The sequence below is a fragment of the Lipotes vexillifer genome, unplaced genomic scaffold (genome assembly GCF_000442215.2).
Source record: "Lipotes vexillifer unplaced genomic scaffold, Lipotes_vexillifer_v1.1 scaffold7, whole genome shotgun sequence".
Classification (NCBI taxonomy): Eukaryota; Metazoa; Chordata; class Mammalia; order Artiodactyla; family Lipotidae; genus Lipotes; species Lipotes vexillifer.
This window is the reverse complement of record NW_006792683.1, coordinates 4,639,448-4,656,479: the sequence shown is the minus strand read 5'-3', so window position 1 is coordinate 4,656,479 and position 17,032 is coordinate 4,639,448.

Below are 17,032 nucleotides of genomic sequence, written 5' to 3'. Positions count from 1 at the left end.
GGGAACTCTACTCAATATTCTGTAACAACCTATATGGGAAAAGAAAATGAAAAAGAATAGATATATGTATATGTAAACTGAATCTTTTTGCTGTACATTTGAAGCTAACACAATATTGTAAATCAACTATACCCCAATATAAAATAAAAACTAAAAAAAAAGAAAAAAGATAGGCTGAAAACAGATTAGAAAAATTCCCTGATATAAAGAAGAGTTAGCATAACCATAAAAAAGTAGAGTGTTCAGGGCTTCCCTGGTGGCGTGGTGGTTGAGAGTCCACCTGCCGATGCAGGGGACACGGCTTCGTGCCCTGGTACAGGAACATCCCACATGCTGCGGAGCGGCTGGGCCCGTGAGCCATGGACGCTGAGCCTGCACGTCCGAAGCCTGTGCTCCGCAACGGGAGAGGCCACAACAGTGAGAGGCCCGCGTACCGCAAAAAAAAAAAAAAAGTAGAATGTTCAGAAAAAAATGCAGATATTTTAAAAGATTTATGCCATGGGTTGCCAGAGCCTTCTTATATTTCCTGATGGCACTTCATGTAAAAGCTGAACTTTAAAAAAGTTTTACAGTTTATTTTAAACTTAATTTTGTGCATTAATTATTAACTGAGAAGTATGCAACTGTGATAAAGTAGCTTGCTAACCGTAGCTACCAAGGGATTACACAAACTCTATTGTATTATGTAGTTGTTCTTTTGCATATTTCATTTACTCAAAGGGAAAATATTATAATTTGTAATTTCCATATTGCCAGATTATTGTGCACCCTCCAATGGTTACTCTCTCTATTTGTTTGGAATCTGTCAATTTCTGCACCATTTAATACGACAATTTGACTTCCCAAACACCAGAAGAATCTCAGAGGGCTGCATTTCCATGGAAAATTCCTTTCTCAGGAACCCAAGCTCAGCATTACCATTTGACATCACTCCTCCCCGCCCCCGTGAAGCTTAACTATTCGATTTCATCTTGCAATGATACCATTTACATGAATATCATCTTAAATATATTATTTTAATGCTGAAATAAGAGATGCAGGCGATGCAGTTATTACAAGTTTGCTCTCTGTAGCAACTACCTTACAAATGCACAGAGATTGCTGGGGAGATTGAATGCAGTCACTCTCTTGCAAAGACGCAAAAACAATTTCCACAGCATTTCCTATGCTGACTGTATAAACAGCTTCCAAAATGATTGTTAAAGAAATTCTATTTGGCCCTTGCTCACACGTTGTCCACACTTAACAACATTCTCTTCAACTGCCTTTCAGTCCAGAAAACAAGATGCTCAAATACCATCACACGGCCTTCACACTGGCCCATTTAGTTTTGTTTTCTTTCATCAAGTTGTTCCCCAAATAGGTTTTGCAATTAGTTCCCATGTTGTATCAATCACGAAAGTCTGTTTGTTTGATTCCATCCAGTCAGCAAATGTGTATTGAATGTCTCCTCGAAGTTGGATGCTGAAAATACTCTTTTCTGCGATATTGTGAGCTGCTGGCTGGTTGGATCCTTTAAGGATTTTTTCAGGCTTGTTTAAGCTCTCAGTTCTTCAAACCAGAGAACACAGATTTTTTTTTGCTTAACAATAAGCTTTAGTTAACTTTATTTTTCATGCCCCTTAGTGTTGTTATGGAGTAATTTTCCTGAGTTCAACACTTCACCTAGGCGCTGTACAATATGTAGGCTATAATAAAAATTATAAATATATACAAATGTAGAAGCCATCAATTAGATTGAATCTATATGCCAATGTATCACTGAGAGCTGGACTCGAGTCCCTGACCTGTCCGTTACTGGTTGATGACCGTAAACTAGCTTAATTTCTCTAAGTCTCAGTTTTCTCATCTGTAAAATGGAAATAATAATAGAGAATGCCTTATAAGGCTGTCGGGGGATGAGATGAGATAATCCCTACAATCCACTGGGGTGAGACAGCGAATCTGGATGGCCGGAAGCTTACTTGGGTCACTAGGCAGAGAGCTGGCTCTAGGGGGCTGAATTAGCAAAGGAAGAGCTGATTCAACTGTTCATCTCCAGAGGGTCCCCCAACCCAGGAGGCTTCCACAGCCACACAGTCACATAGTCGTCACATAGCTCTGTGGGCCCAGAACTATAAGTATGTGGACCATGCTCAGGGCAGGACTTCCTTCCCTCCTTAAATAGTGACCAGAGTATGCAGCCCATTTATGCCTGCTCCGAAACATAGGTTAAGACATCAGGAGATGGTATGAGCTCTAATTCCTCTTTGCTTGTAAGTCACCCCTGCCCCATAAACTATTTATATTTGTATCTCAGTGTGCTGCTTCTGAGCATCCATCATCCTCCAGCCAACAAGAAATCAGCACAGAGCCTGGCACATAGTAAATGCTCGATAGATGTTCCCATGTTGTCACTGATGATGTCGATGATGACGATGATAATAATAATGATGTCATTGATGATGATGATGTCATTGTACTTGTTTGAACTCTGGGTCCTAATATCCTAGCGTGAGCCAGATTATTGAGTTGCCATCTGTAAGACGTGTGAATTCAAACAGACTTGGAAAACTTAAGCATATTCAATTATGCCAAAGGTTGATGCAAATGGTATTAAAAATTATTTTTTAAAAAACAAATGATCAGAATTGGCCTTTGTAAAGTGAAAATGGCACCCTATGTTTTTATTAAAATTATACCAGACTATTAGAAGACTATGTTTTAGCCTCAGATCTTATATCTGATTTTTCCATTAAAACGTATGTGCCTTGAGGTTGAGGATTATGTTAATGTTTAGACACAAGAGAGTTCACGATATAGTACAAGCATTTGTAATATACTGAATAAATGAATAAAGAGATAAATCTTTCCAGGATTAATCTCCACCCACGACGATCCTTCCATCCTTTTAAGTCTTTGCTTCTTAAAGCTTGTATACCACAAACTCAAGCATTGCACTACAAAATATCTTGGGTTATTTTCCAACTCTTTCATATACATGATTATCTAATTTCTCTAAACTTTAAAACCCTCAAGGTGAGCTGAAGTCCTTTCTCCAAATTGGACAATGCACAACAAGTGATTAATTTACATTTTTAAAGCCTTAGAGGGGTCACGCAACATGCTAGAATGTGGAGATTCCTTAGACAAGGAACAAGACACAGTGCCCACCTTCAAGAAATTCCTAGTGTGGTGAGGAAGATGGATTGGGAAGCAGAATTTGATATACTGTGGATAAAGTTAAGCCCAGGGCTCTGGGTGAACACGGGGGAGGGAAGCGTAGCCCAGGCGGCACGTTTCATATGGTTGTTGTCAGGACTGGATGACGTAATAAATACCGGGCACCTGGCACAGGTGTCTGCTCCGCAAATGTTCATTCACAGAACCTTCCTCCTTCTCACCTATCCTTGCTGCAAAGGACTCTATTGCTAGAATAAATTAAGCTGCTTTTTATGTTGATCTTAAGAGCACTGGTTGATGTGGCTGATATTTTAGGCTAGAAATAGGCCAGGTTGTATTAAATTCACTATATGCCTCGCAACACAGTTTGATCACCCTGAAAACGGGGTGAAAACATCTCTCTACAAAAGGGTCTGTTTACTGATTCTAACATAAGCTCCTGTTCCTCTGGCTCATGACTCTTGGAGGAGTAACAGCATTCTGGACTTGGAGAGACTCGAGTTCTATATCCTGACACAATCTTTCTGATCATGGTCAAGTTCATCCCCTAAACCTCATTTTCTTCAGCTATAAATGAGGGAAAACGGTACCCACCTCAAGCAATCGTTGTGATGATTCAGGAAGATGATTCATGTAAAGATCTTGTCTCATTTATTTATTCAATAAATATTAATTGAGCACCTATTCAAATTCCGAAAGGGAGAAAACGATCAAAGACCCGAGGGGGTAGCATCTGGTACAGGTAAATACGCAGTCAAGTTTAGGTATTTTATCAGTACACACCTTTGTTCCACTTCTCTGGAATTGGAGTCCAGGAGATTCCGAAAAGAAACATAAATAGCCAATAAATGTATGAAAAACTAAAATATTTTTACTATCCAAAGAATGCAAATAGAGAATTAGGAGTCACAATTTCTTTTCTCCTACCAATTGACAAAAATTAAAGGGAGACTCTAACCATTGCCAATGAGAATATATAAAAAGAACGACACTTTTGTACAGTTTGATCATAATATCAGTTGGGACAACCTGTAGGAAGGCATTAGGACTGTGAATATGCAAATCTTTGGATTTAATGATTTTACCTAGAAGTTTGTCCTAAGGAAATAGAAAAATAAAAGAACATAAAGGACAAAATATTACATATATTTTCATACTTATACATCATGGCTTTAATTGTACCTATAGACTTTAAGCCAAAATAAATTCGAGAAGAATTAAAGACTGGAATGTTAAAATAATAAATGTGTATGTGTAGAAAGTATGTGTAAAGATGTTCACTGAATCACTGTTTACAATACAGAGAATTAGAAACAACCTAAGTATCTCTTTTGGAGGATTACTTAAATAAATAGCAGTATAGCTATGTAGGAAAACACTGTGCAACTGTTAAAAAGGAAAAGGTAGATTTTTACTTTATTGAGAAATTATTATGTATAAAAAGGTTGTCAGATGATATGTAAGAAATACATATATATGCACATATGTAATTTACATTGATGTTTGCATTTAAAAAATCTGAAAAAACATGAAACAAATTGCCACAGTGTGATTTACTCTTGTGATTACAAAATTATGACAATTATTTGTTGTCTGAAAAGATGACAATTGTATTTCTACTTTTAAAAGATATACAGAGAGCTTGTTAATCCTTAACACACACACACACACACACACACACACACACACACACACTAAAGATCTTAATTTCACACACGAGTACTTTGCTAGGTCCAAAGAGACAGCTAAGCCATTCTGAGTGAGTCATTCATTTTGGAGTCATTGGTATCATTATTCCTTGTCAACTGGCCACATCCTGTTTTCCCTTTATCCATCAGTCAGCATCGTTTCATCCACCTGTTGGCATCGCCTCTCCGACCACACAAGAAGCCCTTAGAGAACTGGCTCTTGGTGTCGCTCTTTCCATAGCTCACAAAATCCTCCATCACAGGGTCCCAATTCCACCAGGTTAGTCCTCATTCCCATTTCACAGAAGGAACAACCGAGGCCTAAGTTGAATGACTAGCCCAGGATCACACAGCTGGGTCCCACCCTCAGCAGCCAGCATGGAGGGACCACATTGTAGACACTGAGCAGTTATTGACTAAAGCTGGGAAGGACATGCTCAAAAGCTTGGCAAGCATGAAAAAAGAGAGGGTGGAAGGATGCAAAAGGAAAGATCAGATCAAATTATTTCTTGCTTTAGGAATTCCAGGAGTTTTTTGGCCAGAAGAGATGGGAGAGAATCTTTCCTCTCTTCTCCTCAGCCACAGAGACAACGGTCTCAAGTTTGCCCCCAGTCCCCCGGATTGTGGTGTAGTGTTAACTCAGTAACCAAACGTGCTGGCCCTGGGTATTTCTATTTGTAATCTTGCTGTCATTTAGAATGTCATCTAAACGTGTTCCACGTTGTATGCCATTTAGCATCTGATGAGAAACAATTATGGAAAAGCAAGTGGTCCTTTCATGGGACAGGTCCTTGTGAGAAATGCAAAAGCACATGCTTTAGTCTGTCAGTGGTTCTCTGGTGGCAAGATCACTCCAGAGGGGATGATTATTTGTTCGTTTTGAGAAAAGACCCTTGGGGTGTGATGATCAGATCTGCATAAGGAAGGAGTGGGGGGAACCCAGCAATAGCCAGTAACACATTCATTAACTAGTGTGAATGACAAATCTAGTTACAAGAGCAGGTTAGGACAGCTCCAAACTACCTTATAAAGTTAGTTTTCTCCAAGCCATGTTGGCCACAATGTTCTCCAATTTTTCTTCTTTTGGGAGTCCATATTTTTCATTTATTTTTTTGATAACTCTTTGATTACTAATAATAGTGATCTTCTGTCATAAAAGTACAAACAATTCTCTAAACTTTGTTTACTGTGTCTCTCAAAGTCACACTTGTTATTTTATTCTCCTTTGGTGTTATATAAAGACTACCTTTCATGAAAATATTCCCCTATTTTGGTGCACATTCATTACCTTAGCATTCCAATTTTTAATTCTTCTTGAATTTATTTAGGCTTAATATCTATACATATATGTATAAGTAATGCTGTTGTAAGTAGGAAGATGAATGTAGTATCTTGGTAAATAAAAATTTAAACATTTATATAACATTTTATTATTTTCAAACATTTACACATATAAGCTCTTAATCTTCACATCAATTTGAGATTTAATTCCATATCCTTATTTGCAGGAGAAAAAATTAGACTCATAATGATAAAGAATATTAACTTCTACCTACAGTCAGTGGGGAGTAGGTGGTTATAGACTCAGCCTCCTACTGGAAGCAGTTAGAGGATAACACTTAGGAAACAATAATTTTCAGAAGTAGGAGACAAAAGAGGTCATCCCTGTGGACACCTGAACTTCCTGTTTGGAGTCACGTCCAGAATGACTACCAGGAACCAGTGGTTCCAGTTTACCCAGCACTGGCCTGGTTTTAGCACTTGCAAGTGCCCCCCAGACATCCCTCCATCCCAGGCAAAATGGAATGGTTGGTCCCCTCCTTGCCCCCAAAGAAGGAACTCAAACTCAGTGACCTCAATGTGTCGAGATTGCCCCCCAGACATCCCTCCATCCCAGGCAAAATGGAATGGTTGGTCCCCTCCTTGCCCCCAAAGAAGGAACTCAAACTCAGTGACCTCAATGTGTCGAGATTACAGAGGTCAGAGTTCAGAAGGCCTAGAAGGCTAGGATTTATGGTGCACCATCATCCTTAAAATGTTTGAATTTCATTCCAGCCTTGAACAATTTGAGATTTCTGGTTCCTCTGGGAAAATGAGAAGATAAAGCAGCAACTGGCCCAGAGTCTTCCTGGCGGCGGCTAAGAGGGCAGGTGTGTCCTCTCTGGTTCCCAGGTGCCCACCAGCTCCCTGCACTCATCTATGTGTCCTGCTGACCCCTGCAGGCATTTGAGTTTTCAATCCCACTTTACAGCCAGTAACAAAGGCTGGGACCTTGCACGGGAATCTGGAAGCAGTGTAAACATCCCTTGTCTCCTTAGTTTCAGCCTGACCCGCCACTGGACACACATCAGCTCCTATTTTCCTTGATAGGGGTTTCCAGGCTTGATCTACACCCCTTCTGGGTGGCTTCTGCCCTCTTAAGAGCAGCAAACACAAGGCTGTTCTTTTTCCTAATGGGCTTTAGCACAATATATCCACTTAGTAAGTAGGAAAGATTTTTGTTATATGAATTCATGTTCTCTTAAGATTCTGATAAGAAGGACTAGTTTCGGGCTTCCCTGGTGGCGCAGTGGTTGAGAGTCCGCCTGCCGATGCAGGGGACACGGGTTCGTGCCCCTGTCCGGGAAGATCCCACATGCCGCGGAGCGGCTGGGCCTGTGAGCCATGGCCGCTGAGCCTGCGCGTCCGGAGCCTGTGCTCCGCAACGGGAGAGGCCACAACAGTGACAGGCCCACGTACCATTAAAAAAAGAATGACTAGCTTCATATATGCTTAAGCATCTCATAAAATGTTTCCATTTCTGTTCACTCGCATGAATTATTGGGACAGCATAAATCAGCTCATTTATATATGAAGGATACCTGGTTTCAGGTCGGTCAGCTGCTAGGTAGCATGTAGCACCAATATCTGTATTTAGACAGTGTCCATACTTAATCATTCATGCCAACAGTGGGGAGAGAATGGATCACTTTGCTCAAATTATGGCAGGCATAAGCATTATTAGTGTGTGATCTAGAACAGAACAGACCACTCTCACATTTAACAACACTCCAACTTCACGCCTCCTAGGAATTTATGACATAAAGTCACAGGGGATAAAATGCAAAGCAGTTTTTTCAAAACATTTGTAGAAAAATGAGGTTTTACTAAGAGTTAAACTATGCAGAAGAGACATTTAGAAATGTCAACTAGCTGAGCGTTTTGGGAATTGTAACTTAAATGAACCCCATGTGAATATGAATTTTCATATGGGCTAAAGATCTCATTTCTAAATAGTCTGAATAATGCAAAAATTATTTTCAGTCTCCAAACACGCTCTAATACCACCTGCTGCTTGGAAGAATTTTTTTGAAAGGCAATTTTGGAGAGACTTTTAGTCAAGATAGCTCTGTAAGTTTAAACCTAGACACACACCCTCTCTTCAAAACACGGAACAAGGACAGATAAATTAGAAAATCGTGGATGAACTCAAAAATAAGGTGAAGATCTCCACTGACCAGAAAGGTAGAGAAACAAAAAGTGGTAAGTAGGGCTGCAGCCAAAGGCTTGCTGGGCTCTGGAGCAGGGCCCAAACAGGTGTAACTGGAAGCTCTGTCCTTGTGGAGAAAGTGGTCCATGAGGGATGAGGTGGGAGCTGGTCCATGAGGGATGGGGCGGGAGCTGGGCTCAGGGCTTGGAGCAAGGCTGAGGCGGATTTTCTCCAACGGCAAGGAAAGGCTGACCCTGGTGTAATGGGTTTGGAAAGCAGGAGGATGAGGACAAAGCTTAACCACTGGAAAATGAGATAAGTTGACCATTGATTAGCTCAATGGCTGGATACACAAGAGCATGGCAAAATCGCTGCCCTCCCCAACAATATCAGACCTGGTTCTGTTTTGTTGGTCTACAGGATGGATGGAAGCACGTGCAAAACCATTAATTCAATAAGCAGGAGAAGAAAAGAGAAAACAAAAACCTCCACTCAAAGTGATCTTGCACATCAAAATTCCAAAACCATAAAAAACACCTACTTCTTCGAAAAGCAAGGCAAAATATTCAGGATGGAAATTTCTTTCAGTTGGGTTCACAGAAGTTTCTAGATAGAATACTAGCATATAAAAATCAATAGAGTTCCCAGTAATAGCTAGCAAAACCTAATAGAAAAAAAGGTAGTCCAAAAATTATAAGATATATATAGGGAATGTATTTAACGAAATATGTGTAAGACTTTTATGGAGAAAGAAATCACAACCTTGTTGAAGGACTTATAGAGACATAAATCTTGATAAATAAAGGATTACACCGTCTTCTGGTACAAAAGATTCAACAGGATAAAAGAAGTCAATGCTTTCCAAAATTTCCCATAAATTTAATTTAATTCCAATCAATATCCCAACAGAGTTTTCTACAGAATTCAACAAGTTGGGCCTAAAATTCATGATGAAGAATGGCAAGTCAAAAATAGCCAAGACAACTTTGAATAAGAAGAATAAGATGGGGAGATTTCCCTTTCTAAGCATCAAGGGTATTACGAAGCCATAATACTTAGTGTGGTAATTGCATAGGGATAGACAAACAGACCAATGAAACAGGATATAGAGTCAGACACAGACCCACACGTATCTGTAAACTTGAAACAGGTGGATGGCAGGTCACTGGGAAAAGCATAAATTTCTGGGCAATTAGGGCAATTTAACTGCCTTACTCTTTCCATTACCACCCCGTTTCCACACTCATCAGATTGGCAATAATTGAAAACATGGCCAAGTACAGGTGAGGATGTGAAGCAGGGAGTGTAAACTGGTACCACCTTGTAGGGCAGGAGTGTAAACTGGTACCACCACTTTGGATAACACGGGAAATACCAGCCCCCCAAAATATATTCTAGAGAGACTGGAAAAAGGAAAACTTATTAACTTTTAAAAGGAAATAAAAGGGACCATCTTAAAGTCTTCAGAGTAGAAATGGTTTCCTAAACAAGAGAATAAAAGTAAGAATCATAGGGCTTCCCTGGTGGCGCAGTGGTTGAGAGTCTGCCTGCTGATTCAGGGGACACGGGTTCGTGTCCCTTGGAGCAGGGAAAGCTCACCCACTCCTGGCAGGAGTGCAAACTGGTACCACCACGTGGGATGCCACTGCAGTGCTCAGTAAATTTGAAAACGTGCACAGTCCATGCCCAGCAATTCCGGTTTTGGAAGTGTCCTTTAGAGGCACTGTGACGTGTGTGTATAAGAAGAATCGTGTGGAAACTTTCATGGCAGCATTCTTGGAAATAGCAGAAGAACCAAGAATGTAAAGGTCCACCAACAGGAGACTGGATAAGTCAATCACGGTATAGCTGATGGAATTCGTGCCGCAGTGGAAATGAATGAATTAGATATATTTATATTAACACACGTAAATCTCATAAGTATAACACTGAGCAAAAAGAGTAAATTGCAGTATGATGCAAGAAGCACAATAACACTCACTAAAGTATTGAAAACCCACAAAACAGTGGTGTACATTACTATGGTCCTATTAAAACGTAGTGATAGTATAAAAATTGTGCCTAGGAATGGAAAAATTGGAATTGTGGTTACTTCTGGGATGTGAGGGAGGGAAACAGAATCAGTGGGGCGTTAAAGGGGTTTTCAACTCCATCTATAGGATTTTATAAAATACATAAATCTCAAGCAAATATGGCAAAATGCTATTATTTCTAGAAGCTGGGAGGATGGTACATAAACATTTGTAATGTTGAATTATTTAAACATTTATCAAAACATTAAAACTATTAGCTAGATAAAGATGTTTAACTCCACCCCACAGAACATGATTATAAAATAACTGCTAGTGGGAGTTTTTTAAATGGTATAAACAACTGGATTCAAGATTGTGTTATAAATACACATGGAAATACGATAAAGTGGTAACTGGACAGAGTGAGATAACAGGGCAATTTAATAACTGTCCCTTACTTTCCAAATTTTCTTTAACGCACACATATTACTTTAATAACCAGAAAGAACATTTTCAATTTAAACTTTCAACCCGTGTTGTAAAGTCATTCCAAAAGGATTCATGTTACAAGCAGTCCCAATTACACGAGGCTGGTAGGTTTCCCAGGCTGGATTACACCAGCATATTTTGTCCTTATTATTTGCACATTGCCTATGTGAGTGTAACCATAGCTGCCTCCTGTTTCAGGCTTGTTCCCTAGAAAACAGATCCTGAAGATAAGCTTACAAGCTGAGGCTTTATTGATAGAATCCCAGGCTGTGGGAAGTTAAGTGTGGAAGGAAGGAAAGTCAGTGCAAAGTAGTGCCTTTTGGAGCTGGCCACGGTCTCATGACAGAGCAGGGGTACTTGTTCAGACACGTGGGGTGTCTCTGGACCGACTGTACAGACCACCGGATGTGGGGAAGTCCACCTGGGGGGAGGATGGGAGAGGAACCTCCTTGCTGGCTACATGTCCTTGTGGGACAAGAACCCCCGAGCACGTCCAGGTTTTGTCACCTGAAGCAGCCACAGTCCACGCCCCAGCGCTTCAGCTGGGCCCAGGGATGATGGGAGGCATGAAAGCTTTGATGGGTCTGGAGCAATGGACTCTGAGCGCCAGAGGGCTTGTGGCTGCCACCATGACAGCCCTCGCCCTGGGGGTGGCCACAGCAGCTGGCGGCGTCGGGAGGTGATGTAACAGCCGCAGTGGCCGAGTTTATCCACAAAAGAGCTGCAAGCCTGGGAGCAGTGGAGGAACTGAACTGACCCAACACCGGCAATCCATTGTGCCTCTCAGTTGCACCACGCTGTCCCGTGATCCCCAACTCTCACAGGCTGAGGACAAGATGCCCTCATTTTTTCCCCAGGAGGGCAAGTGCAAGTCCCTGCAAACTATAAAAAAGAATGAGCCTTAGCACAGCCCTGACTTACATAGTATATCCATCATATTCCTATATATTTTTTGACATCTGCCTCAGTACTATGAACAGGATGCTCTGGATTTCCACCTTGTTTATTGTAGGCCAACATCTGGAAACCATTCCAGGTAATCACGGAATGATTCCAAGTCATCCTTACAAGAATATTAAACCAAGTCATCCTTAAAAGAATATTAAACCCCAAGTCGCAGGTAAACACCCAACGTCCTGAAGTTCCCAGATCCAGTCTAGTATTCTGTCCGGCTTGGTCTAACACCCTCATCTACCCCCAGTAGAGTCCCTCAGCTTCTGCCAGGGTGCACTGGCCACATCTCGCCTTTCCTTCGGTGAATGGACTGTCCTTCCACGATCAGGCTTTTTCATTCCCAGCCCGGCTGTGCTGAGACCTGTCTGGTTACCGTGGAAGCGATGGTGGGCAGGAAAAGGGTAGGGGCACATCTTAGAATAACGTCATTTTGCAAAGCCCCTCCCTTAGGTGACGTTGTTCTACAGTGTTCAGGCCAGGGGCCTGTTTCTGCCAACTAGGAGGGGTCGGGGCAACGTGAGATTCAAGATTCTCGGCTCATGTGCCCAGTAGCCCCAACCCCAGGTTTCAGAGGTTCACACTTTCAGCATCGGGGTCCTGGCTCTGCAGAAGGAAAACTGTCAGGTCTGCACATTTCATACCCTTTGCAGCTCTGCCATCCTTGTTGCCTGATTTTTCAGCGGGTCTTCCCTGTGGCTGGCATCTTTGAAAACCACCTTCCTGAGCCGGCCACTTCCCTTTTTCTTTATTAATGTCACTGTTAGTGCCCACAGCCTTACCTTCCACCTGCTGCTCATCCAGAGGCCAAAGCTTTAGTGACTGCAATGCTGCTGTGGGGATCTGTCATCCCTGTACTAAGAGCGATGGGGTCCCTACTGCTTTCAGACGGGTGGCAATCCCATCCCAGATCCTGTCTGCAGGCTCTGTTTTCTAGAAAACATCTGGCACCTATGATCTTACTTGATGTTCCAAAGATAACAGAGTAGGAGGCTATGCTCATATGCTAGTATTTTTACTGTGGAATAAAATACGAGGACAGCAGCAATGAGGGAATATGGAAATCGAGGCAGGGGAAGGAGGGAAAACATATAAAGGTGATACGTCACAGAGTTGGCCTCTAAGAAAACAAAACTGGTTCCTCCAGTAGGTGAGACCCCTCTGGACAGGCCACACAGAGCAACCACGTTCCTGCCAGGTCCCTCCCACTTCCTTCGTGGATCTGAGCTGATGTTCTAAGGTACTCAAGCCTGGAGAGTCAGCTTGGATCATCCAGCCCTTCTGGTCAACTGCTGTCCCCGGAAGCCAGATCCTGCAGCCGGCGGTATGTATTTCATCTGAATCCAGAAATGGTGGGACGGGCACCAGCTCTCAAGGGTTTGATTGGTTCGGGCCTGGGTATCTGAGGTTCCCACTGAGGAGGGAGTGAAGGAAGCAGTTAGTGGTGGCCCAGACATTCCAATGAATAAGTGGTTAAGGGCCCAGGAGTCGATGGTGCCCAGTGAATGGGGATCTGAGTCACCTACTGTGGGCCAGACTCGTTGCCTAGAATCACACACGATTTCTAGTCCTATCAACCCTGGATGGATATCTTACTCTCTACCTTCTACAGAAACAAAAACTGAGGTTTTGTGTTACATACCTGGCAAACGTGAGAAAAAGGATTTGAACCTAGGACTGTCCAAAAAGTACAATCTGTACTTTTCCTGCAAGCCAGTGCTATCTGTCTCCATCCGGGTCTCTCTCTCTGCAACGTACACCCAGATAGACGTAGCGCATCTATCACTCCCAGTTTGAAGCCAGTTATTTGGCAATAAAGCAGATCTTGAGCTTGGGTGGGAAGGTGGGGTGGTGGCCATTGTGCTTTGATCTAACTTCAGAATGACAAAGGAAGGGTGTTCTTGGGGAATCCACATTGCAGAGGGCACTTCAGACACAACCAAGGAACCACATTACACGGGATGTGTGGCAGCTCGGGTTGTGCTGACTTCCGGAAAAGGTCTCGATGAAGTTACTCCCTAGTAAATCTTTGTGGCCCATCTATTATCTTGATGGAGTATTTTTACCCCACCGGTTAAATGTCCAGCCTTCACGCTGGAGTCACCCAAGGTCACATCCACATACAGTATTTATTTATTTATTTATTTTGCAGTACACGGGCCTCTCACTGCTGTGGCCTCTCCCGCTGCGGAGCACAGGCTCCGGACGCGCAGGCTCAGCAGCCATGGCTCACGGGCCCAGCCGCTCCGCGGCATGTGGGATCTTCCCGGACCGGGGCACGAACCCGTGTCCCCTGCATCGGCAGGCGGACTCTCAACCACTGCGCCACCAGGGAAGCCCCACATACAGTATTTTTTAATGCAGTCTTTGCACCCCCTCCTTAAGCAGGATGCTGTCCCAGAGGCTTGGAATGAAGCTGCAGCACCAGCTCAAAGGGGAAGCAGCTTCCAGTGAACTGGGAGCTGTAAGCAGCCTTGCGAGATGGCGGAAGAATTAGAAATAGGCTTTGGGTGGCAACATGGAGAGAAACGTAGCTATTGTTTTGCCTTAATTCATTCAATCTAGAAGTCTGGAAAAGTGTTCAGCTTTCACTTTATTATAAATTTAGTCTTCAGATTTGTTGTCAAGGGTCTTCATCACAAGTAGAAATACAATGATCGTATGTACTTGGCCACATAATCCTGCCCTAGATGCTTCTAGAATATTTTGAGAAAACGAACAACATGCCTCCTGCTCTTGTCTGCCCTCGTAGGCTTTGTTTTGTTATTAAATCTTTACTAGGAGGCAAAGCTCCCATAATTAAAAACCAAACAAAAAGATCTACATGCAGAACTTGATTGCCAGCAGGGCAAAAGAAAATGTTTAAAGTGAAGTAAGATGCTGGAGATTGTCTGTGGTTGGAAGGAAGAATTGCTCAGCACTCCCCCACCTCCCTTCCCTAAATGCCCCTTATTCCCCTCACCTTATCTGTCCATCGGTGATGCTACCAGAAGCAGCAGTGAGGGAGGGGAAAGGAGCATCCTAATCTGGTGACAGAGACAGAGACGGCAGGATGGGTGCAAAGATGTCTCTTCCTCTTCCAACTTGGATGCCTAAGACTTATTTGTGACACTTCAGGGGCAATGAAAAATGTAAATATGGCTGTTTACTTATCGTTCTCATAGACATAAAGGAGTGTTTCTATTAATGCACCAGGTAATCATAAAATAACTAAACTAATGGAAAATGGTAAGGCTAGAGGCGATCGTGAGGATGTATAGTAATGTTTTAATAAAAAGAATAAACCCAAGTTCCTGAGTAAAAGGATCCAGAGCTAGCAGGTGACCTTGAAAGGTAACATAGGATTTTGAGAGCCATGGTTATTAAAACCCTATAAACATTTGCTTCAGTCCATGGTGAGAAAAAAAAAATCTTAATGCAAACCTTAAAAACAATATTTAATAACTTCCCACATAAAGACACAAACACCACCATAGAATTTATTCTCACTTTATTAACAACGTGGCTTACAATGTTTTTCAAGTAAAAAGGGTTTTTCATTTAGAATAAAAATTAAAATATAACTCTGATATAGATTTTCATTTATTTACATGAAAACATATATACAGAATACAATCTTACAGCAAACCACAACATGCCCTTTGTCCTGCAAATATCGAAAGTAAAAACACCAACTTTTCCCTTTTATGCACCAAAACATACACAGGATATGAATCAAATTCCAATACAAACTATTCAAACTGGAATGCAAAGCAGTAAAAGGGCTTTCGTTCACAACTAGGGGTAGTTTATGCTTCTAGATATCATGCTGGCTCCCATTTTGAACAACAAATGAGATGATTTTTTTTTTGTCATTTAAAAACTTTTGTCTCCGATTGCCCACCGTAAAGTGATTTTCAGCAAATGTTTGTTAGAACTTTACTTTTTCTTCAGCACATCTCTTCGGTCCACATGAAGTACCCACTCTGCCTGGTGATGTAGGTCTTGACCTACTGGGACTCCCTGGTATCCTAGCCTTTTTTAAACAAAACCAAGAAAGTGGAAAGTCTGCAGCTCAGGAAATTGTATTATTACTGTACATCTAAACCAGAGATTCTTTTCTTAACCAAAGCCCAAGGCAGCATCATGTGTCAACACTTAGAAGTTTTAGGTGAAATAAGTGGGTCCAAAATAGCACAGTTGGATTTTACCACATTGTGTTTGGGATACATATAAATCAACTCTAGTGGTAAAAGCTATGAGAGTCGCCCAACGTAAAAACTCAACTAAGTTGGAGTAAAGCAATTTCCAGAAAACTCTTTAACAGAATAAAACAAGTGAAGGAAAAAGAGAATCATTACAGTGTAATTGTTGCCAATAGAGCCTCCCTTGCTATTTAGTTACTGCACCAGAGAGACACAGGCAGTATGTATGTCTTCCCAATGATTACTTTTTCCTTAAAAGCTACAGATACCTTAAAATTTACTATTTTTCCCTTCAAATAATTGCACGCTTAGCCACAGCTTTCTAAAGACAGAATAGTGTAGGACTTGGAGCCTAGACTCACCATCTTAACCAAAAAAGCAACAATGATGCTCAAACCACAAAGACTTAACACTACTGTTTTTATAGTTCTATCTACAGAAATAAATACAAACGGGTGTTCGACAAAAGAAGCATGAAACCCCTAACACTTCAAAAAGAAGGGAGAACAGCCCTTAGAAAGGGGCGTTTGGTTTAAGATAAAAGGCAAATCTCAGAACTTGCCTGATAACAACACTCAAGATTCTGTGACACAAATTAAGGAAACTAAGACCAGTCTTCAAAGGCTGATCAAAATCAACCTTCCAGAGACTTCAGTGTGGGGCAAAGGGGGCAGTATGAAAGGCCTGAGTCATTTTAATTTATTGAGGAACAAATCAAAGCAAACACAAGAAATCATCTTTCAAATATGATCAAATAAGGCAAAGCAACCTAATAGCTGTACAGCTCAAGCACTCTGAGTCAAACTTTGATCAAATGAACCTAATTTTAATAGTGATGGATTTCTCCACGCTATGCAACTCTGTGGTGAAGGAAACCGGGTTTTTGCTGTTGCTATTTTTCTTTTTAAAGCCAAGAAGTTCTTCCGGAATGGTGGCCTTTCTACGTTTCTATTTTTGTGGACAGGATATTTTCCTCACACAGGACAAAAGCAGTCAAGAGGTCAGAGGTCGATACAAGCTCCATTAGTTTTAGGGCGGGACTCAGTGATGGACTCTCAGCCTTAGAGATGAGGTGGC